General features: G+C 40.3%; 1 long non-coding RNA gene across 1 annotated transcript in view; it reads right to left on the bottom strand.

Moving 5' to 3' along the window:
- The window catches only part of LOC117199015 (uncharacterized), a 145,130-nt gene that overhangs the window by 91,724 nt on the left and 30,598 nt on the right, over positions 1–22,808 (bottom strand). The window contains exons 2-4 of the long non-coding RNA XR_007477817.1: positions 20,011–20,187; positions 19,031–19,188; positions 18,169–18,356 (exon numbers count right to left, since the gene is read on the bottom strand). This is a non-coding gene — a long non-coding RNA (uncharacterized LOC117199015). The remainder of the gene's footprint in view (positions 1–18,168; positions 18,357–19,030; positions 19,189–20,010; positions 20,188–22,808) is intronic.

Below are 22,808 nucleotides of genomic sequence, written 5' to 3'. Positions count from 1 at the left end.
AGAGAGTCTTTCTACATTCAAAAACCTTTAGGGAATAGTGGAGAAAATAAATACTTTCTACTTTCAGATATTATAGAAGGTTTGGTTGTTCAAAGACAGGAGACTTCTCTTCTAGCTGTTGACCTTGGGCAAGCCATACACATAGTTTCTTTATCCATAAAATAAAAGGGCTAAAATGAATAATCTTACCTTATATCTGTTATATAATGAAATCTTATTATTCTAAATTAACCTTGTTATTCAGCATTTGAAATCATGTACTGTAAGAATATCCTTTTAGGATGCTTATTTATTCTACTTTCTTAGTAATAAGCAGTAGTAGTGACATCTCACAGGAACTCCAGGAATCAAAAGGCAATAGTTTGAAGAAATTCTGCAGCAGTGCCCCCTGAAGCTCATTTATAAATGGATATAGTTTACATACTCACAAACAATATAAATATATCTAAAGAATCAAGAATTATGCAGCCCTCTAAAATGTGTAAGTCACGAGACCATTACATGGAAAAGCAGATCATAAATGTGTATAATGATTTCAGATAACATTTTCCAACACAAATATTTTTAGATGGAGATAAGGTAGAACTTCTAATTATAGTCTGAAAGAGTATTATTTTAGAAGACATAAATCACTGACAGAAGGAAATACACATTATATACTGATAAAACATAACATTTGGAACAATATTTATTACATTTAATCTACTCTCTATTATAAGGGAAATCATAATGTTGTCAGATGTTGCCAAGTTGGCTGAGAACTTAGATTTCCTGACCATTTCATAATTAATACCATTGGGGAAATATTAGGAGACTGGATTGAGAAGGAAGCAATGGATTTGATATTCATGAGTGTGTAATGGTCACTCTTCCAGGGCAACAGAAGAAGTGAGTGAAGGGAGTAGGGGAATGTGAATCCTTTGTGGGTTAATGAGATGATTTCTTCTCCTGACAAATTCATCAGTTCTCTTAGGACAGTTAAAGAAGAAACGAGAAATGAAGAAAATGACAAGTTCAGTTTATGGCATCTCATATGGGTAATAATTCCCTGACCCATTTTATGGAGGACAAAAAAGGTGCTGTTAAGAAATTTATGTATTTTTAACCATCATTAATACACATTAAATTATTTTTCTCAAAGATAATAACTCTTTAAAAAATTAATCCTCTAATCACTAATAAATTTAATTAAAACAATGAAATCTAGTATTAATGAAGTAGAATGGTGACCAGAATAGTGTATCATTAATACTGTGGGCTCCTCTCTGCTTGAGTTTTCATCCTTACTTACTTTGGTCAAATAATTTCATTCTCTGAGCCTTATTTCCTCATTTAACATGAGAACAATAGGTCATACTTCATAGGGTTATAATGAAGATTAAATGTAATAATGTGCATAAAATGCTTGGCATAGAGCTAGTACACAGTATAAATATAAGCTATTATTATAATGTAACTTTTTAGCAGAGAAATTGTATGCAGGTATCTGTATAATTAGCATAGAGATGAAGGAGACAGGAAAGAAATACAGCAAAGTATTAACAGTGGTTATCCTGTGTGGTAAGATTATGGGTGATTATATTTTGCTTTATTAGTGTTATTTTGCCAAACTTCCTACAGTGGACAAGTACTTCTTCTATAATTAGGAAATGCACGTTGTTTTAAAAACCAAGTAAGGTGAACAAGAACTGTAAATTCACATATACTTTCCTTTATGTCCTTTCTTTTCAATAATACATTATCTAGTCATTTCTGACCCAGGAACAAACAAAGTAGGCTATAGACAGCTCACTTCTACTTGATCAAAGTTAGGCTGGGATATAAGGAATCTTCAAGAACGGAATGAAATGATAAAACTCGATGGGGGAGGGTGGAGAGCTCCCGGGAGCACGGAACTTGAAGAAATAGACACAGGGGAGGACACGCTAAGAGAGGGAACACTGCCCAGATTCTCACAGGTCAGAGAGGCTGCCAACAGAAAGTCAGAAGAAAGAAAAGACCAGATATTTTAGTGTGGAGAATCTTATGTAAGAACCATCCATAGGAAGTTTTTTAAAAAATCTATTGTATATCTAAAAAAGAAAATTAGAGTCTACTGTGGTGAATGAACCTTGCCATGCCACTGAGTAACCATTCTCGGTGGCTCTTTTCCAATCATGCTCACAGGTTGATGATTATTTGTATTTCATTTCAAAACTTTGTGAAGAAACTTCTGACAGTAATAAGGATCCAAACAACCAACAGATTAGACAAGGAGCTTTCTATTTGCCCTTTCTACTCCTAATTAAACGTCCAGTTTATTCTTCATGACTGTTATTCCCAGTTTTGTATACAACTGCAAAACTCACTCCTTGTGGTACAAACTGGCAATGACCTCACATAACTGGGTGTGACCAGAGTAGCAAGGTAGACTAGAAAGTAACCTCCACTGCCTTATCTTGGGTTATGTATTTCCTTTACCAAAACATGATGCTACTGACCTACCACTCATCACTGGGATGTATTTTCCAGTGAGACTAAGATATTTATGCTTACCCAACCACACATGCTACTACTCAATCTTTCCCAGGGACCAATCTGCCCCTGGTGAAAGGTTCAGCCTGTGGCCACAGGAGAGAATCAAGAATGACAATGAAACTAGGGATCGAATCCATGACTTGGTTTCATTGACTCTATGAACTAGACGGCTGCCCATCAGTCAGAAAGGGGTATGGGTTAGGGTGAGACAAAGGATAATTCCACCAACTCATTATAAATGGCTAGAGGCTATTTACTGGTAAATTACTAAATGAATGACTAAGGGTTGTTAAGTGTGTTATTAATAAACTAAACTTAGTATATTGCCAAAATTTACTATGAATTTATTCTACATTCTCTTAAGATGGCTTAGTGCCAGGCAACACTTACCAATGTTAAAAACAAACAAACAAACCAAAAAACCCTCCCACCAGGCATACCCCACAAAGAAACAGAATTTCTGTAAATTTTTAGAAAGGATATTTAGGGAGGACCCTCACCACTGTAGATCTGAGCTGGTGAGGTTTTTAATTACTGTTAATTTTCCTTTTTAATTATAAATGCTCTTAGTTTAGCATCTTCATTATAAATTTAGTTTGTCGTGGGTTGTTTAATAATAACAACTACTGTTTGAGTGTTTTTTTTAGTCCAGGCCCTATGCTGAGATTTTACGTACTCATTTATTGCTCTTAAGACCCCTTTGAGGCAGGTAATGGTATTGTACTCATTTTACAAATGATGAAACTAAGGCACAGAGAGGTTCGGTAACTTGCCTGACATCACACAGCTGGCAACCACAGAGACAGAATTTGAACTCAAGGATCTCTACTCTAGATTGGGGGTCAGCAAACTTTTTCTGTAAAGGGTCAGTTGGTAAGTATCTTAGGATTTGTAGGCCATATGGTCTGTACTCAGCTGTGCTATTGCAGCCCCGAAGCAGCCACAGACACTCGGTAAACAAATGGGCATGGCTGTGTTGCAGAAAACCTTTCTTTATAGTAACAGGTAGCATGCAGGATTTGGCCTACGGGCCATAGCTTGTTGACCCTTGCTTTAGAGCCTTCACTGTTAACCACTATACCGTTAACATCCGCCTTCTGAGCTTCCACTGAAGCACATATGAGATTAGGAGACTAAAATATTCTAATAGCTATACTGACACACTCAGAGACACTGCAATTCAAATATTAATCATTCACGCCCTTATTGATAAAGATGTAAGATATATGCTTGTACATTCATTGGAGATGTGAGAAAATTTTGTTTGTTTTTTAAATTGCAACATATGATCAAGATGAGCATAATAAGATTATTTGATTAAGTCCATGGTCTAGGTTGTAAAGATCTATGACATAAAAATCTATACATAAGCTCATCATTCGATTTTAAAGTAAACATATGATCCACATATTTTGAACCCAATTGCTTTATATATTCTAGCGGAGCACAGGAAGTAGGGAGGGCAAAGGACCTTCTGAGCTACCTATAATGGCTACGGTCCAAAAATGTTTGAGAGTCAGCACTCTAAAGGACTGAGCCAGGGAAGCTTCTGAGTCCCGAATACGTCTGGGAGGAGATCCCAAATGGGAACAGTAAGGCATGAGGGCATTTCGTTCCATTCAGCAGCAGTCTAACTCAGTGGTTCCTGTGAACCACTGAACTGAACTGTGTCCCCCCCAAATTCATATGCTCCAACGTGACTATATTTGGAGACAGAGCCTTTAAGGAGGTAGTAAAGTTAAACGAGGTCATAAAGGTGGGGCACTAATCTGATAGACCTGGTATCCTTCTAAGAGTCACCAGAGTTCGCCCTCTCTGCGTGTGACAAAGAAAAGGTCACACACAGTGAGAAGGCAGCTGTCTATAAGTCAGGAAGAGGGCTCTCATCAGAAACCAATCCTGCTGGCACCTTGATCATGGATTTCGAGCCTCCAGGACGGTGAGAAAAGAAGTGTTCATTGTTTAAGCCACCCGGTCTGTGGTTTTTCATTATGGCGGCCCAAGCAGACTAATATAGTTCCCAACCTTATAATGTAAAAAAAATCATATTAACTTCCACAAGGTATTAATTGGTTGAATATTCACTATCTGTTGACTGAGGTTATATATAAATACATATATACACACAATTTGATATGATGAGTTCAGTAGTGCCTGTTACTAATCATAACAGTATATAAAAGTCTTCGGGAAAAAAGTTGTATATACATTTGGGAGATGTTATTTTATTCAGTCTGCAGCTATGTTTTCATAGTCAACCCTCTACAATCAGTAACCCTGTTGACCCCCTGGCATCTTTGGTCTTTGGGGTAGGAATCACCTATTCCCAGACCCTTTTAAGTCTGGCTAAATTTGCACTACCCTTGACTCAGTCTCGCTCCCTCACAGGCCCTCTGACTGAGGGCACGGCACACACAGAATGACATGTGTCAGTTACAGTTTGAGAAAATGATCTAGTTGCAGGGATCCCAAGAGCCAGGTCAGATTGTAGGCCAGGGAGGAATCATGGCAGCAATCGGATTGAAAGCTGACCTGTTGCTATGTAACTCACCACATCAGTGTTATCTGCCTGAAGCTCAATGAGAAACTACATCATCTTCACCTTACATCTCTTTCTCTATCCCTTGTGGCATTTATCATTGTAAGACCTTAATTAATATTGTTAAACAGTAGAAGGGTCTAGACCAAGGGTTTCCGAACCTGGCTTATCATCAGTATTACCCAAGGAGATTTTATAACTATGGGTACCCAACCCCATCCTGAGCATCTCTGAGGGGTGGGGATCTGAGGACCTCAAGTTTACTATCCTCCCCCTCGCAACTCTGCTGCAGCTATCTTTTTTTTTTTTTTTTTTTTTTTTGCAGCACGCGGGCCTCTCACTGTTGTGGCCTCTCCCGTTGCGGAGCACAGGCTCCGGATGCACAGGCTTAGCGGCCATGGCTCACGGGCCCAGCCACTCCACGGCATGTGGGATCTTCCCGGACCGGGGCGCGAACCCGTGTCCCCTGCATCGGCAGGCGGACTCTCAACCACTGCGCCACCAGGGAAGCCCATGCTGCAGTTATCTTGGCACCATTTCTCAGATTTGCATTCAACAGCTGCATTAAATAAATAGAACCAATAGCCTCAATTAATGGCCACCCATATCCTTGCCCTTTGCCCTGTAACTCTGCAATACGCTGTCACTCTGAGCTTGCCCAAGTGACTTGTTCTGACCAACAGAATCTTAGGAAACTGGATGCAAGCAAGTGTTTTAGCAACTTAACGCATGGAAAAGTGTTTGCTTTCATGTTTCTTTCTTCTCTTCAACTCCTGTCACCACAATGAAAACATCCTAGGCTAGCCTGCTGGAAGGATATGAGAAGCACATGGAATAAAGCTGAGTCATCCCAGCCAAGGCTAGGCTAGACCTGACATACCACAGCCTACTCATCACTGCAGATGCATAAGTAAGCCCAGCCAGGATCAATCATGACCAGCCCAGATCACCAGAATCACCCAGTGAACTGTAGACATGGGGGAAATAATAAATGGCTATTACTTATTATTAACCACTAAGGACTGGAGTGGTGTGTTCCACAACGCAGCTGCATTGCACCAGCAATCAGGGGGACAGAGCATCTAAACTAAAGGCTGGGCATTGATGGTGCCAGAGAATCTTGCAGAACTTTTTCATTTATATTCTGTAGGATGGTACTAAAAAGAAGAAAGGGGTTTTTCCAAGATCAGGTGTCTGGGAAATGCTAAGTTAAAGTTTAGTTCAGCTGGTTTCTTTGCTGCAGAATTACAAAGCCTTTCATATGAGTCATGATAAATCTTCCAAAGGAAGAGCTTATAAGCAATGTTTCCCAAACTTACTTGACCAAAGAACTTCCCCTGTCCCCCATCCCCACGCTGAGCGTCATACAAAATGAATATCCCATAAAACACACTCGGGATATGATTTAAGAGGAATTGGTCTTTGTCTTGCTTCAGTGTTGTTTCAGAGAGTAGAACTGCACTTAAGGCATGACAGTTACATGGAGCAGGATGGGAACTATGCAATATTACTCAGCCATAAAAAGAAAGGAAATTAAGCTATTTGTAATGAGGTGGAAGGACCTAGAGTCTGTCATACAGAGTGAAGTAAGTCAGAAAGAGAATGACAAATACCGTAGGCTAACACATATATATGGAATTTAAGGGAAAAAAAAGGTCATGAAGAACCTAGGGGTAAGACAGGAATAAAGACACAGACCTGGGTTTCCCTGTTGGCGCAGCGGTTGAGAGTCCGCCTGCCAATGCAGGGGACACAGGTTCGTGCCCCGGTCTGGGAAGATCCCACATGCTGCGGAGCGGCTGGGCCCATGAGCCATGGCCGCTGGGCCTGCGCGTCCGGAGCCTGTGCTCTGTAACAGGAGAGGCCACAACAGTGAGAGGCCTGCATACCGCAAAAAAAAAAAAAAAAGACACAGACCTACTAGAGAATGGACTTGAGGATATGGGGAGGGGGAAGGGTAAGCTGTGACAAAGCGAGAGAGTGGCATGGACATATATACACTACCAAACGTAAGGTAGATAGCTAGTGGGAAGCAGCCGCATAGCACAGGGAGATCAGCTCGGTGCTTTGTGACAGCCTGGAGGGGTGGGATAGGGAGGGTGGGAGGGAGGGAGACGCAAGAGGGAAGAGATATGGGAACATATGTATATGTATAACTGATTCACTTTGTTATAAAGCAGAAACTAACACACCATTGGAAAGCAATTATACTCCAATAAAGATGTAAAAAAAAAGATTTAAAAAAATAGAAAAATAAAATAAATAAATTCAAGCAAGGGCTTGTCAACCATAAGAGTTATCCAAAGATGGACCTGCCTGCCTTATGAAGCAGTGGCTCAAAACCCCAGGACTGAAAGCATTCAAAGAGAGGCAAACGAGGTTTAGTAAATTTTTGTGACTACAAGTTACCTTTATTAAGATTCTTATTCAATAACATGCTAAAATAACATGCTAAAAAATTCAGATTACTTCTTTTAGTTAAAAGTAGTAAGATAGTTCATTTTATGTGTCAACTTGGCTAGGCTATGATGCCCAGTTGTTTGGTCAAACACTGACCTAGGTGTTGCTGAGAAGGCATTTTGCAGATGTGATGAACATCTACAATAAGCAGTCTTTAAGTAAAGCAGATTACCCTCCGCCATGTGAGTGGGTCTCATTCAATCAGTGGAGGGCCTTAAGAGCAAAGACTGAAGTTTCCTATAAAAGAGAAATTCTGCTTCAAGACTGCAACATAGAAACCCTGTCTGAGTTTCCAGCCTGCGGGTCTGCCCTGCTGATTTTGGATTTGCAAACCCCATAATCACATGAGTCAATGCCTTAGAATCAATCAATCTCTTTTCTCTCTCTCCTCTCTTTTCTCTCTCTCCTCTCTCCTCTTATCTTTGTCTCTCTCTCTCCCCTTCTGTTTCTTTGGAGAACCCTGACTAAATACAAGCAGGTAGCAAACATCATTTATATTTTGTCACAATCCTAGATTAAAAATAGCCTCTAAAAGTTCTACTCTGACTGCTTCCTAACACTTGCCTTGGGCAAATCAAAGTGTTAGGTTTCCCAGATTTCTCTCTTGGTTCTTCTGAGGACTCTGGGTAGTCAGCTGAGAACTAGACTCATAATTGCATTCTAGTGATAGCCAGGAGGTGACATTTCTAATAGTGCCTTTTATAGGGGCAGATTTTATGAGTCACCTTGGGTGGCACAGTCATTTTGCAGCTGTGTAGTGTTTGTGAGGAACTGACAGTCCCTTTTGAGCAACACAGTGACCCAACCTGGCAGGGCCCCAGCACCTATTTATGGCCTGAAATACAGGGAAAGAGGTCACAGGAGATGGTTCTCTCTTCTGGAATTGAGTCAGACAGATGGTAACTCTCCAAGTCAGAGTTAACACAAAGTCTGATTTACTGCATCATGTTCTCTGAATGACTTCCTGGGAGCCTAACTGAACTACTACAAATCCTGGGTTGATATCTAACACTTAGTCGTTTAGAAAAAGAAAGAAAAGAACTGGAGGAGGTCAATAAAAGACAGGACTTTAAAATGGGAGAAATAAGTAAGAAAGAGACCAAGTGTAGTCCAGTGACTGTCGGGACACAGAGCTGGAACGACCACCCTGTGAGGTTAGGTGCCCTGTTCAAATATTCATCATAAGACTTCCCACACTGTAGCAAGAGCCAGCCATAACTGCTCCTTGAGGACAAATCCTTTTGCCAATCCATCTTGTATTTCCTGTACCTAGTTCACTTCCTGGTACATAGCAGGAACTTAAAAAATACTCACTGAGTGAACGAGCTAGTAGAGACATAAAGCACTTCACATCCACAGAGCTGGAGCATCCAGGATTATTTCTCATCCCATCACTATGCTTAGCAGCCCAGCATGATCCCGCACCTGAGAATATTTCTTTCTAAGCTAGCCCTGATACATATGTGCAGTTGTTGAGTACTTGAAATCTCTAGCGCTAGAGTCCTTTTACTTTGTGTATTGTGTCATTTTGCTTGGGGTGCCATCACAAAGCGCTACAGACCAGGTAACTTAACCAACAGAGATGTATTTCCTCACAGTTCTGGAGGCTAAAAGTCTGAGATCAAGGCGCTGGCAGGGTTGATTTCTTCTGAGGCCTCTCAGGCTTACGAGAAATGGCTGTCTTCTCCCTGTGTCTTCACATGGTTTCTCCTCTGGGCCTGTCTGCTTCCTAATCTTCTCTTCTTATAAGGATACCAGTCATGTTGCTTTAGGGCCCAACCCAATAACCAAATTTAACTTAATTACCTCTTTAAAGACCCTATCTCCAAATATAGTTACATTCTGAGGTACTGGGGGTTAGGACTTCAACATAGGAATTTGGGGGGGACACAAATACAGGTTTACCTCAGAGATATTATGGGTTTGGTTCCAGACCACAACAATAAAGCAAATATCCCAACAAAGTGGGTCACACGAATTTTTTGGTTTTCCAGTGCTTATAAAAGTTATGTTTACACTATAGTATATTCAGTGTGCAATATGTCTAAAAACTGTAATGTACTTATCTTAATTTAAAAATATTTTCTTGCTAAAAACTGCTAACCATCATATGAGCCTTCAGCAAGTCCTAATCTTTTTGCTGGTGGAGGGTCTTGCCTCGATGCTGATGGCTGCTGACTGGTCAGGGTGATGGATGCTGAAGGTTGGGATGGCTGTGGCAATTTCTTAAAATAAGACAACAATGAAGTTTGCTGCATGGACTGACTCATTGTTTCATGAAAGGTCTCGCTGCAGCACGCAAGGCTGTTTGACAGCATTTTACCCACAGGAGAACTTCTTTCAAAACTGGAGTCAATCCTCTCAAAACTTGCCACTGCTTTATCAACTAAGTTTATGTAATATTCTAAATCCTTTGTTGTAAGCTGGGAAGAAGTGAGAGAGTGGCATGGACATATACACACTACCAAATGCAAAAGAGATAGCTAGTGGGAAGCAGCCGCATAGCACAGGGAGATCAGCTCCGTGCCTTGTGACCACCTATGGGGTGAGATAGGGAGGGTGGGAGGGAGACGCAAGAGGGAGGGGATATGGGGATATATGTATACGTATAGCTGATTCACTTTGTTATACAGCAGAAGCTGACACAACATTGTAAAGCAATTATACTCCAATAAAGATGTTAAAGATAAATAAATAAATAAATCATTTGTTGTCATTACAACAATCTTCATAACATCTTCACCAGGAGTAGATTCCATCTCAAGAAACCACTTTTTTGTTCATCATTAAGAAGCAACTCTTCATCCATTAAAGTTTAACCATGAGATTGCAGCAATTCAGCCACATCTTCAGGCTCCACTTCTAGTTCTCTTGCTGTTTCCACTCTATCTGCAGCTACTTCCTCCACTGAAGTCTCAAACCCCTCCAAGTCATCCATGAAGGTTAAAATCAACTTCTCCCAAACTCCTGTTAATGTTGATATTTGCACCTCTTCCCATGAATCACAAATGTTCTTAATGGTATCTAGAATGGTGTATCCTTTCCAGAAGGTTTTCAGTTGAGTTTGCCCAGATCCATCAGAGGAATCACTATCTATGGCAACCATAGCCTTACGAAATATATTTCTTAAATAAGAAGACTTGAAAGTCTAAAAAATTACTCCTCGATGATTAGGCTACAGAATAAATGTTGTGCTAGCAGGCATGAAAACAACACTAATCTTGTTGTATATCTCCATCAGAGCTCGTGGATGAGCAGGTGCACTGTCAATGAGCAGTAATATTTTGAAAGGAATCTTCTTTTTCTGAGCAGTAGGTCTCAAGAGTGGGCTTAAACCATGTTGTAAACAGAGGTGCTGTCTACCAGGTTTTGTTGTTCCATTTACAGGGCACAGGCAGAGTAGATTCAGCATAATTTTTAAGGGTCATAGGATTTTTTGAATGATAAATGAGCATTGGCTTCAACTTCAAGTCACCAGTTGCATCAGCCCCTAACAAGAGAGTCAGTCTGTCCTTGAAACTTTGAAGCCAGGCATTGACTTCTCCTCTCTAGCTATGAAAGTCCTAGATGGCATCTTCTTCCAATATAAGGCTGTTTCATCTAGAAAATCTATTGTTTAGTGTAGTCACCTTCATGAATTATCTTAGCTAGATCTTCTGGATGACTTCCTGCAGCTTCTAAGACATCAGCACTTGCTGCTTCACCTGGCACTTTTATGTTATGGAAATGGCTTCTTTCCTTAAACTGGTTTGATCTTCTAGTCAGATCACTGAAGTTGTCTTCATATCAGCAATAAGGCTGTTTCACTTTTTTTTTTTTAAATCATTTATGTCTTCACTGGAGTAGCACTTTTAACTTCCTTCAAGAACTTTTCCTTTTCATTCACAGCATGGCTAACTTTTTGCCACAAGAGGGCAAGACTTCAGCCTATCTCAACTTTCCACATGCTTTTCTCACTAAGCTTAATCATCTCTAACTTTTGAGTTAAAGTGAGAGACATGAGACTCTTTCTTACACTTGAACACTTACAGGCCATTGTAGTGTTAGTAATTGGCTTAATTTCAACACTGTTGTGTCTCTGAAAATAGGGAGGCATGAGGAGAGAGGAGAGATGGGAGAATACCAGTCGATGGAACAGTCAGAACACTCACAATATTTATCAGTTTAATTCCCTGTCTAGATGAACATGGCTCATGGCACCCCAAAACAATTACAACTGTAACATTTAAGGTCACTGATCATAGATCATCATAACAAATATAATAATAATGAAACAGTTTGAAATATTGCAAGAATTACCAGAATGTGACACAGAGACATGAAGTGAGCAAATGTTGTTGGAAAAATGGTGTTTACAAACTTAATCATTACAGGGTTGCCACAAACCTTCAATATGTAAAAATGCAGTATATGCAAAGTGCAACAAAGCAAGGTATGCTTGTATATATGTGTACACACATATGCAAACACACAAGATATACATAATATATATGCAAATATTTTCATTGCTTTAAGGTCAGGAAGGAAGGGTCTCTCCATCCATTATATCTTAGTACCATCTCTCTCATTGCACAGACACCTCATTAAGTGTGAAGGGAGATGAACTGCATGGTATGCTCTCTGTATCTTTCCTCTAACTGATCATTAAATCATTAAACCTTCAGACTAATCAGTTTCTTTTTCATTTATCTCACTTTTTATGTTCCCTTTTATAATTCTTGAAAGCTGAAGGAAATAGGAACACAAGAGTCTCGAAGTGACCCACAATGAAGTCACTAGACACTGAGCTTCCTGAGAACTGTCTGACCTTGTGTCTGTGTGTCACAGCATATAACACACTACCTACCGTATAATAGGTGTTCTAAAAATATATGGTTAAAATGATGTTTGTAGGAAAAAGGACCTCTTGCTAGGTTCCTGTTTTCAAGTTCCAGAGTCACACTTGCCCCCTAAGCAGTATTCCCACATGCTGACTCATGCTGAGCCCATTGCATCTTACTTTTTTTTTTTTTTTTTTTTTTGCGGTACGCGGGCCTCTCACTGTTGTGGCCTCTCCTGTTGCAGAGCACAGGCTCCGGACGCGCAGGCTCAGCGGCCATGGCTCACGGACCCAGCCGCTCCGCAGCATGTGGGATCTTCCCGGACCGGGGCACGAACCCGAGTCCCCTGCATCGGCAGGCGGACTCTCAACCGCTGTGCCACCAGGGAAGCCCTGCATCTTACTTTTTAAAAAACATATTTATGTAGAGTCACTTATTTCCCATAGTTTCAGCAGACTTGTGCTGGCAGCTGTTAAAGTTAAAAGAGGGGCTAGAAGACTTTAGAATTTTATCTACACATAAACAAAAACCAAATGGCATCAACCTCAGACAGTCAGCATTGTCCATTCAGAGACGAACCACACTGACACAGAGACCAGCAGCCAGCCATGGAGCCCATTTGGCTTCCAGTTGCTAGGGCAATGTGGTCGACAGGTGCCCCTGACCTTGCCTTTGCCCTGGCCCACGAGGCGGCATTAAGAGGCAAGTGTGGGCACTTGGTTAGTCTCTAGAGTCCTCCTTGTCTAACACCAGATACTCCTACAATGGGGCAGTAGTCCATCGATAAAGAAGACCTGACTGCTGAAAATCCTGGAAACGTCACATCTAACACTCTGTATCTTGGACCTGTAGCTGGTTATGTGACTCCGATCCCTGAATGAACAATTCTGATCTGGTTAACCTCCTATTTTCTGGCTCTGGATTCAGTCTGTATATACTCTAGGTCCTGTTATTGTTATCTATCTGGGAAAGGGTGAGGAAGTAAGTAATAACTACCACAACACAATGTCCAATCATTAAGTTTCTGATCTGTTAATTCAGAACAGAATGTCAAGAAAACAGAAAACTAAACTCCGCATTCTCCATGTTGAGACTGAGGAGTCCTGATTGATAGATATGTGGATGGGCCACAATTTAGCTTCTTGAGAAATTTCATCATCAGCTGTAAAATCAGCAATAACCTAATGATTCTGTGCTGCCACTGAACACCAATGGCCAGGTCCTGGAAGGCCACCTCCCAGCACTCACTGACATTGCCCTATAGCTCCACATCACTAGATGGGGGTTAAAAGTGTGCTGCACAGGGAGATCAACTCAATGCTTTGTGACCACCTAGAGGGGTGGGATAGGGAGGGTGGGAGGGAGGCTCAAGAGGGAGGGGATATGGGGATATATGTATATGTATAGCTGATTCACTCTGTTGTACAGTAGAAACTTACACACCATTGTAAAGCAATTATACTCCAATAAAGTTGTGAAAAAAAGAAATAAATGGACAATAAATGCTTTATAAAAAAAGCGTGCTGCACTAGACACTGAACACCAAGTCATGAGGACCAAAATCCAAAACTCAGCTCTGCAGTATCTACATTCTCTAAGCAAGTTAGTAGGCCTGCTTTTTCAGTTTCTTTACAAAATCAGATTACAGGCACCTAACCCCTAAACGAAGTGCTGTGAGGATTCAATTAGATAAGGAATCATTCTGTCAATTAGCCAACAAATATTTACTGAAGGCACACTAGTTGCCAGACACTGCTCTAGGAACTGGGGATATAGCTGTGAACCAACTCTAGTGGGGATTATGTTTTAGTGGAGGGAGTTGAACCAAAAAATCAATGAGCAAATAAATGATCAGGGCAAGGAGAGACACAGAGGAATACAGCATAGGGTGGGAGGCTCTTATTCTAGATAGGGTGGTCAGGGCGGGCTTCTCCAACGACAGGACATATGCACAGCACTCTGAATGAAGTGAGGGACCTGGACATGCACACATCAGGGGAAAAAACAGGCCTACCCGCTGCATGCTCCACCACCACCACCCCCGCAAGGGTACAGCAAGGGCAGAAGGCTCGAAGCAGGACCGTGCTTAGCATGTCGAAAGAAGCATTTGGAGGCCAGCGAAGAGGGTGAGCAAGGGGGAGATGTTAGAAGATGAGGTCAAGAAGGTGCCCTTACACCAGGTAGGGCCTTGTATCCAGTCAATGAACATTTGTATTTTATTCTCTCATAGGAAGCAGTTGGATGATTTGAGCAGAAGAGTGATATGAGTCTATCTGTATGTGGTTGCTGTGTTGAAAAAATCCCAACAGACAAGACTGGAAGAAGGGAGACTGGTTAGGAGACCATGGCAGTGTCTAGATGAATAAGAGTGGAGGCCTGGGCTAGACTGACAGCAGTGGAAGTAGGAGAAGTAGAATCAGGATATATTTTTTATATCCACTAGGCTTTGCTAATAGATTAGATGTGGGTAGCAGATAAAGCACTTGGTACATAGTGTTATTCAGTACCTGTTGATTTGGGGGTACTACGCTGAGGCATCCTCAAGAACACAGATTTAAAAGAATAAGACTATACCCAGGCATAAACTCTAAAATCAGGACGTAATGGCTCATAACCAAGATCTGCAGTGTCACCTTAACAAGACAGCCCAGGACCACTGCCAGCAAGATAAGACCAGACCTCAAAGATTTTAATATAGCTAAAGAGGGATGTATCAGCCAAATGGGGTTTTTTATATATGAAAACATATACAAAAAGAGAATTATAGAGGCAGAAGCCGACTATACCTTTCCAAACATCATCCAGAGTATGGGAAGGCTTTGCCAAGCAATGTCAATTACTACGGTCCCATTGGCAAGGCCATCTCTAGTGTAGGGACTGATATAGGGAATTGCAGCCAATGGTCTTCGAGTATCCTCGACTTTTGGCAAGATAAGCCTCACTGCGGAGATGGATGCTGATTTGTTGGTAAGTATGGCAGGCAGCAAAAAGGGAAATCTGGCCATTGCAATCACAATAGGGTCCAGAGAAAGGCTACTAACAGGAGAGAAGGCACTAAGACAAAAGGCAGACAAGTCAGGAACTCATTGTTCCTTGGCCCAGGTGGAAGAACTATGGTCAAACATAAGTTTTCTCTTCTATTGTACCCCTGATCTCTACTACCACCTTTAAATTAAAGGGCAATGAGATTGGTATGCATAGACATGCTTGGATAAAAGAGCACTGTGATAAATTTTTTCTACCTTGGTGCTAAGTAGTGAAGAACCTGATGGATTGTTTTCAACAGCTGAAATATCAACACTAAATTTCGTGAGCTCTTGCATAATTCAGTTTAAAAGAAAATTGTTCTTTGGAAATGGTATCCTACTGACTGACCCTAAAAAATACGTATTGTTTATTAATGCATGAGATTTATCAGGTTTCAGAAGACCAACCATTCCACATAAATGGATGTTTCACAGGACTGATTGCAATCTGCAGACACACCAATATTTTAAGTACGTTGACAACAATGAATCTAAAATAGATTACATTCTTTTCAGTGCCCTCTTAAACAGAGGGCACTGAAGATATTTCATCCTTTTTTTAATGAATCAGACTCATTATTATGAACATGAGTAACCATGATGCCCTCTGGAACCACTCACCTCCACAGAGCAACATGTTCCTGAACTAAATGGTCCCTTTTAACAATAAAATGTTACAGTAGTTCTTCTTTGATCCCTCCCTATCAAGGGATTACTTTCTCTTTTGGCTGCTGCTGGTATATCTGACTTTTGCAGAGCGCTATGGACTGAATTTTGTCCCCCTAAAATTCACATGTTGAAATCCTAACTCCCAATGGTATGGTGATGGTATTTGAACATGGGGCCTTTGAGAGGTAAGTAGGTTTAGATGAAGTCATGAGGATGGGACCCTCATGATGGGATTAGTGCCCTTAAAAGAAAAGACACCAGGGAGTTTGCTCTTTCTCCTCACACACGTGCTCTGAGGAAAGGCCACGTGAGAAGCTGACTGTCTGCAAGCCAGGAAGAGGACTAGGAAAAATAGGACTGCACCTTCACCTTGTTCTTCCAAGCTTCCAGAACTGGGAGAAATAAGTGTCTTGTTTAAGCCTCCCCATCTATGGTATTTTATTATGGCAGTTCGAACTGACTACAACACAGGGCAACCACATTTCCATTTCCGAGTCACTACTTCTAATCTGCTATGAACCACTTGCCCAAATTTTGCTTAAAACAGAAGTTTGAATGTGATCCATGGAGGCTATTTCATTTATTTTGACTGCCTCAAGTTTCTTCATTATCCACTTTCAAATTCCAAGTTAAATCTTGGCATTCAGAAGTTCAGTATTTACATTTATTTTCTAGGCTTCTAAAAGCTGAAAACTGGTTAATAAATTTAAAAATCTGTACAGACCATAATTTGTTTGTTTGTTTTAAGGAAGGGAGAAAGTGTCCAACTGTCTCTCAGGTCTGAGTTAAGAGAAGATTCTTAAAGTCCTCTTAAGTTCAGAGTAAGCGCTCTTTTTGAGAAATCATGATGATATTTTTTCTGACTTTTAGCATTTTTGGTGTGATGGCTGAAAGATTCGGCAAGGGTGGGAGCGAGGTGGAGGAACAAATGTAAAATGTGTACGCTGGAATTTATTTTGTCTTCGAGGATATAGTTAAGATGGTATTTTTAGACATTCGGGAGTTTGGGAGTATTGGGGGCAAGGGAGGACTGTTGCTAATGAAACTTCTGGAATAATAAAAGTAATTAGTATCCAGTTCATGTCAAACATATTATTACTGTGGTTGGGTGACAAGATAAGCATAAACTGCAAAAGACTATTATTCTGAGAGTAAATAATGTGACTTCTGACCAGTTTTAGCATTTGTTCTGGATAGGGGAAGCTATTAGCTTGCAGTAGGTGTCAGGGGAGGCTCCCTTGAGCTGGTTTTTTCCCCCTGATTTTTAGTAGGTGGCTTAATAATGATTGGTGAAGATGCTTAACAGAATGGAGTCAAGGAATACCTGATGAGGACCCTGCTTGGGAGATAAAATTTTAAGATTGTCAATTGCTAATAAGGCCCCAGAGAGGAAAAAAATGTACTTTGCAAATAATGACTTGTTATTTCATGTACATTTTATGCTGTGTATATATTATAAGGACTCCAGGATACAAGAGAGGGAAGGAGATATAGTTATAATAGGAACATTTATTTCAACTTCCACCTTTGGAGCAGAGCCAAGCGCATCGTGTGAGCAATATGTACAATGAATGCAAATATTCTATAAGTCAGTTTTAGGAGTGGCAATTGAAAAATGAAAAATAAAAAAGCAAGAAAGAAAATTATGTGATTCTCCCTTGCCTGTTTTATAAGGACAAGGTCCTATGTAGAAGTACCATTAGGTGCCTACGATCTCTCCCCCAGCAAATTTTCTAACCTGGCCAAGCACAATAGCTTAGACATAGTGGGGCAGCTCAAAGGTTTGTGCAAGAAATAGCTACATTTGTAAGAGTTTACTAAGCACTTTCACCTAAATTATTACAACAGTCTCCTACGAGATTGCAATACTCTTAATAATTTCTAGATAAGGAAGGTGAAACTCAAGAAGTTAAATGCTTTCCCCAAGATCAAATAGCCAAGGAAGATCCAAGAGGGGTCTTCAAGTTAGATCTGACTCCAAATTCAATGCTCTTTCCACTGACTGCCCAGAAACAATATACACCAAACTAGAGGAATGTTCATCCCCCAGCATTGGGCTTGACCACAGCCTGGCAACACGATAAAAATGAGCTCCAGAGTAACAATCCACATACAAATAATTGGTTTCACACAACACCTTCTATCTCCCAACTTACTTCAAATGCCTCAGTCCACCCAAAAGTAGAGTCACATCCTGGCTTAGAAAGAGCATTTCATCATGCACCCATCATGAACCCTTATTCACTGGAAAACTACGTATTTGCTCAAGAGTTCTTTGACTACCACTCATCGCTCAGTTTTCAATTGGTTGTCTGTTGGTAGCACCTGAAATGACAGAACTTGTTTGCAGTGAATGACAGGGTTATTTCCAGTGAAGCTCAAGTTTATGAACTAGTAAGACCAAAGGTGTAAAGTGAGATTGAAAATGCCATCACAGGAACTTCCCTGGTGACACAGTGGATAAGAATCCACCTGCCAATGAAGGGGACACAGGTTCGATCCCTGGTCCAGGAAGATCCCACATGCCACAGAGCAACTAAGCCAGTGCGCCACAACTACCGAGCCTGAGCTCTAGAGCCCGTGAGCCACAACTCCTGAAGCCCGCGTGCATAGAGCCCATACTCCACAACAAGAGAAGCCACCGCAATGAGAAGCCCGTGCACCACAATGAAAAGTAGCCCCCACTCGCTGCAACTAGAGAAAGCCCATGCGCAGCAACGAAGACCCGACGCAGCCAAAAATAAATAAAATTAAATCTTAAAAAAAAGAGAAAATGCCGTCACATCGGTTTTAAAGGTTTTTCGAAGTTTAAAGATTTTTCAAAGCATGCACAAGAATCACCAAGTTACTCATATATGTCATTAGTTTGAATGGAAAAATAATTTCAAAAGCTACTTTTCCACGCAGATTTTGATCTAGAGTTTTGTTTTCCAGAAACTTCTCATTTCAGCTCCACCTGGAGAGTTTTCTATGTTATTCTACCACACAACCTGACTTACCTCCACCAAAAGGTCCTGAGGATTCCAGGGGTGTCTCCCTTCCTTGAGTTGCTTTGGCCTTCTTGTGTAAATCCATCAAGGCTGACACTTAACACATGGTCATCTGTCATTTCTTCATATACAGACGTCATTTGTTCCTTGTCAAGACTGTACCTTTCCTGCGGATAAGTACTGCGTATTACACGTTTTGTACTGTAACAAAACCCTATAGACAGATAGAGTAACTGCACTAGGTCTTTAAAATAGGGGGTATTATTATATGGTGGGAATTTGGAGGTAAATTTAGAGGTATCACTGATTACACAGTGATAGAAGGGTTGAGAAGCCAAAAAGAGTAAGGCAACCCACAGGTTAGCAACTGTAGGAATACTCTATCGTTTTTAGGGGTGGGGGAAACAATGGGAGGAGATATGTTACCACAACCCAGAAGCCAGAGCCTTTCAGTAAGAGCTAGACCATGAAGGAGACCCAGCTACTGCCAGAGACACCAAAGGAAGCAAAAATAGAGGTAAGAATACCCTGACATCTCTGCCCTACTCTCACCCTCCAATTTTCTACCAGGGCCTTCTTTGGGTACACCTACTTGGAAGCCAAAGAGTCAGAGAGCCTGTATTGTGACACAAATCAGAATGAGAAAAGGACCCGAGAGCAAACAAAGAGCTTACAGAAACAGCGATTAATAAATTCTTACTGGTAGATATAGAAATCAATTAATCCATAAGCAATCATTGTATATTACAATTCAAGCTGCCCTTTAAAAATGATTAGTAAAAAAGACTGTAGGATGAGAGATTGTGTAGAATAGGCTTTTGCTTCTAGTAATGGAAGACCAGCAGATCTGGACCAATCTTCTTTCTGAGGATAACTAATGTACACACACATATTCATAATACACATGTATTTATTCTGCTTGAAAGCATTGGACAGTTAATGAGATAGTAAAGATCTAATGTTTGGGTTTTTCCTCTGACGGAATTTACCAATTCAGGAAGAGGCAGCCAAAGGGCTATGCAGCACTTTTAGCAGTTTCATGGAGATAAAATCACAAATGTTGTAGTCTTGGACTTGGTAAGAGAACCTAGGTCACCCTAACAGAGTGACCCAAAGGAGACTGGTTCTTGCAGCAGTTTCAGCTCAGCTTTGAATCATCTTCGTCCCTGAAATTGGATTAAGATGATTCCACATTCAAGAGCTGCCAGGCATGTAGCAGAAGAAAACATAAATCTTCCCTACAGAAAGAAATTATCCTACACATCAAATTATTTCTACAAATAATTTTTCAATACAGTTTCTGAAACCCAAAGAAATAGTAGCAAGAAGACAAGAAAAAGAGACACAGAGCCAACAGACAATGGAAATAGACCCACAGTGGATCCAGGTATTAGATTTATCAGGCATGAACTTTAAGATAACTATGGTTGCTAAATGTTGATAATTGTTGAAACTGGGTAATGGATTCTTGTGAGTTCTCATACATTTTCCTCTACTTCAGTACAGACTGTGAATTTTTCATGACAAAAAGAAAAAAGTCTATGAATCAATCCAAAGAGAATCTTAGTTGGCTCTTTTGATATCACCACATCAATAACACATTGAATACCATTGTCTAGGGAAACATCACATCATCTTTCTGACATTCATCGAAGTATGGTATGTCATGAATAGCAACAAAATATAGAAAGCATAAAAACAAAACTATGCTTACTCTTCTAAGGAGTTAAAAGACCAGATTATGAATTCAGCACAGAATAGAATTTATTTTTAAAGGACATTTCAAATTGAAAAAGAACTAAGTAGAAATTCTAGAATCAAAAAATACAATAACCAAAATTAAGACCTCAATGGATCAGTTTAGAGCAATTTATACAGAATAGAAAAAAGACTTAATGAACTAAAATTAGTGAATAAAGTAAGAAAAAAATACTTAACATACAGAGACAAAAAGTTGGAAAATATTTTTTAAAGAGGGTAGAAAAAATAGTGAGAAACTCCAACATACTTCCAGAATCCTAGAGAGAAAGGAAAGAAAAAAATGAGTCCAAAATAACACTTTAAGAAATAGTGGCTGACGGCTTCCCTGGTGGCGCAGTGGTTGAGAGTCCACCTGCCGATGCGGGGGACACGGGTTCATGCCCCGGTCCGGGAAGATCCCACATGCCGTGGAGCGGCTGGGCCCGTGAGCCATGGCTGCTGAGCCTGCACGTCCGGAGCCTGTGCTCCGCAGCGGGAGAGGCCACAACAGTGAGAGGCCCGCGTACTGCAAAAAAAAAAAAAAAAAAAAAAAAATAGTGGCTGAGAATTTTCCAAAATGATGAAAAACAATAAATTGTGGATTCAAGAAGTCCTGTGAACTCCAAATAGGATAAATAAGGAAGTCCTCGCCTAGGACTTTACTAGGCAAATCACAGTAAAACTGCTGAAAGCCAAAAACAAAGAGAAATTTTAAATGCAGTTAGCATACAAAGAAAATTACTTTTAAAGAAGCAACGAGACCAACAGCCATCTTCCCAAAACGTGAAAATGAATGCCGAATGAAATTGCTTCAAAGTAGTTGCTTTTTGAGAGGCACAAGGAGTGACTGGGAAGAGACATGAGGAGGACTTAAGGGCTGCTCTCAATATTTTACTTCTTGACTTTGGTGTGCTTACGTGGATATTTACTTCATTAGTAACCATTGAGCTATATATTTATGTTTTGTGTACTTTTCTGTATGTTTGTAATAGTTCATAATATGTTTAAAAAACAGACTGTGGTAAAAAGAATTCTAATTATTAAATAATCATGCAATAACTGTCATGCTGTGCTTAGCTCTATTTGAAAGCCAACTTTATTGTACAATAAAATTTTAGGCTACAGAAGGAAAATCCTGAATATCTGAGATAAAAAAAGTTTTAGGAGGCCCAGGTAGGTAAGTAAAACCAGCCTATCCTCTTCTTCCTTATTTGTGATCCTGAAGAAGCCTGATTCTAATGACCAAATAAATATGCTAATCACAAACAGCCGTGACAATAATATGTTAAATACGCTTTCAAAGTGCTTAATTGAAATCTTTGAAAGCCATTTGCCTCCAAATATATACTATATTTAACTATACACCATCTGCTATTATTTGTTTGTCCAATTTTACATTACAAAATTTAATAAATAAAGGGGCAAGACTAGGTCTTTTACAATTATTTCATCATTAATTGTACTACCTTTGATAGCTGGCTTTTCTCTAGAATAAAATATGTATACGCTATCAAAATTATAGGATAGAAATGGATTGATGCCATTCATTCTCGAGTAAGCTGCATCCATGCTGCTTGTCATACTCCCCAGCACTGCCATGAAAACACAAAAAGCTAATTGCATAGAGTAAGAGTTTTAATTGACGAGTACCTGACCATTACAGAAATTTCTACTTCCAGAAGCATCCCAGCTGACATTGTTATAGAGTAACATAACTGAAAAGAGTGGGACTAATTGGAACAATTAATTAAAAATACATAATTAGCTTCCACGGCAGAGATATTTTTTTAGTTCTTACCCTCATCACTTGAGGCCTGGGAGGATTTTATAGAGTCTTATCACATGGGGGTTGTCTGTGCTGATAATTAACAAGGAGAGACTGGGAAAGAGGGGGAGAACTCACAGGCCAACCAGGTGATGGAGTCTGGCCCGTTTCCTCTGGGATGAGCCAGGAACAGAGCAAAGGCCAGGAGCCTGAATGACAACACAGGATGGGGTCTAAACGAGAGCCCCAGAAACTGAGAGGTTTAATTCTCTTGCCAGTTCC

This window comes from Orcinus orca, chromosome 6 (genome assembly GCF_937001465.1).
Source record: "Orcinus orca chromosome 6, mOrcOrc1.1, whole genome shotgun sequence".
In the NCBI taxonomy this organism is placed as follows: domain Eukaryota; kingdom Metazoa; phylum Chordata; class Mammalia; order Artiodactyla; family Delphinidae; genus Orcinus; species Orcinus orca.
The sequence above is the reverse complement of the archived record's forward strand: the minus strand, read 5'-3'. Positions and strand labels throughout refer to the sequence as shown.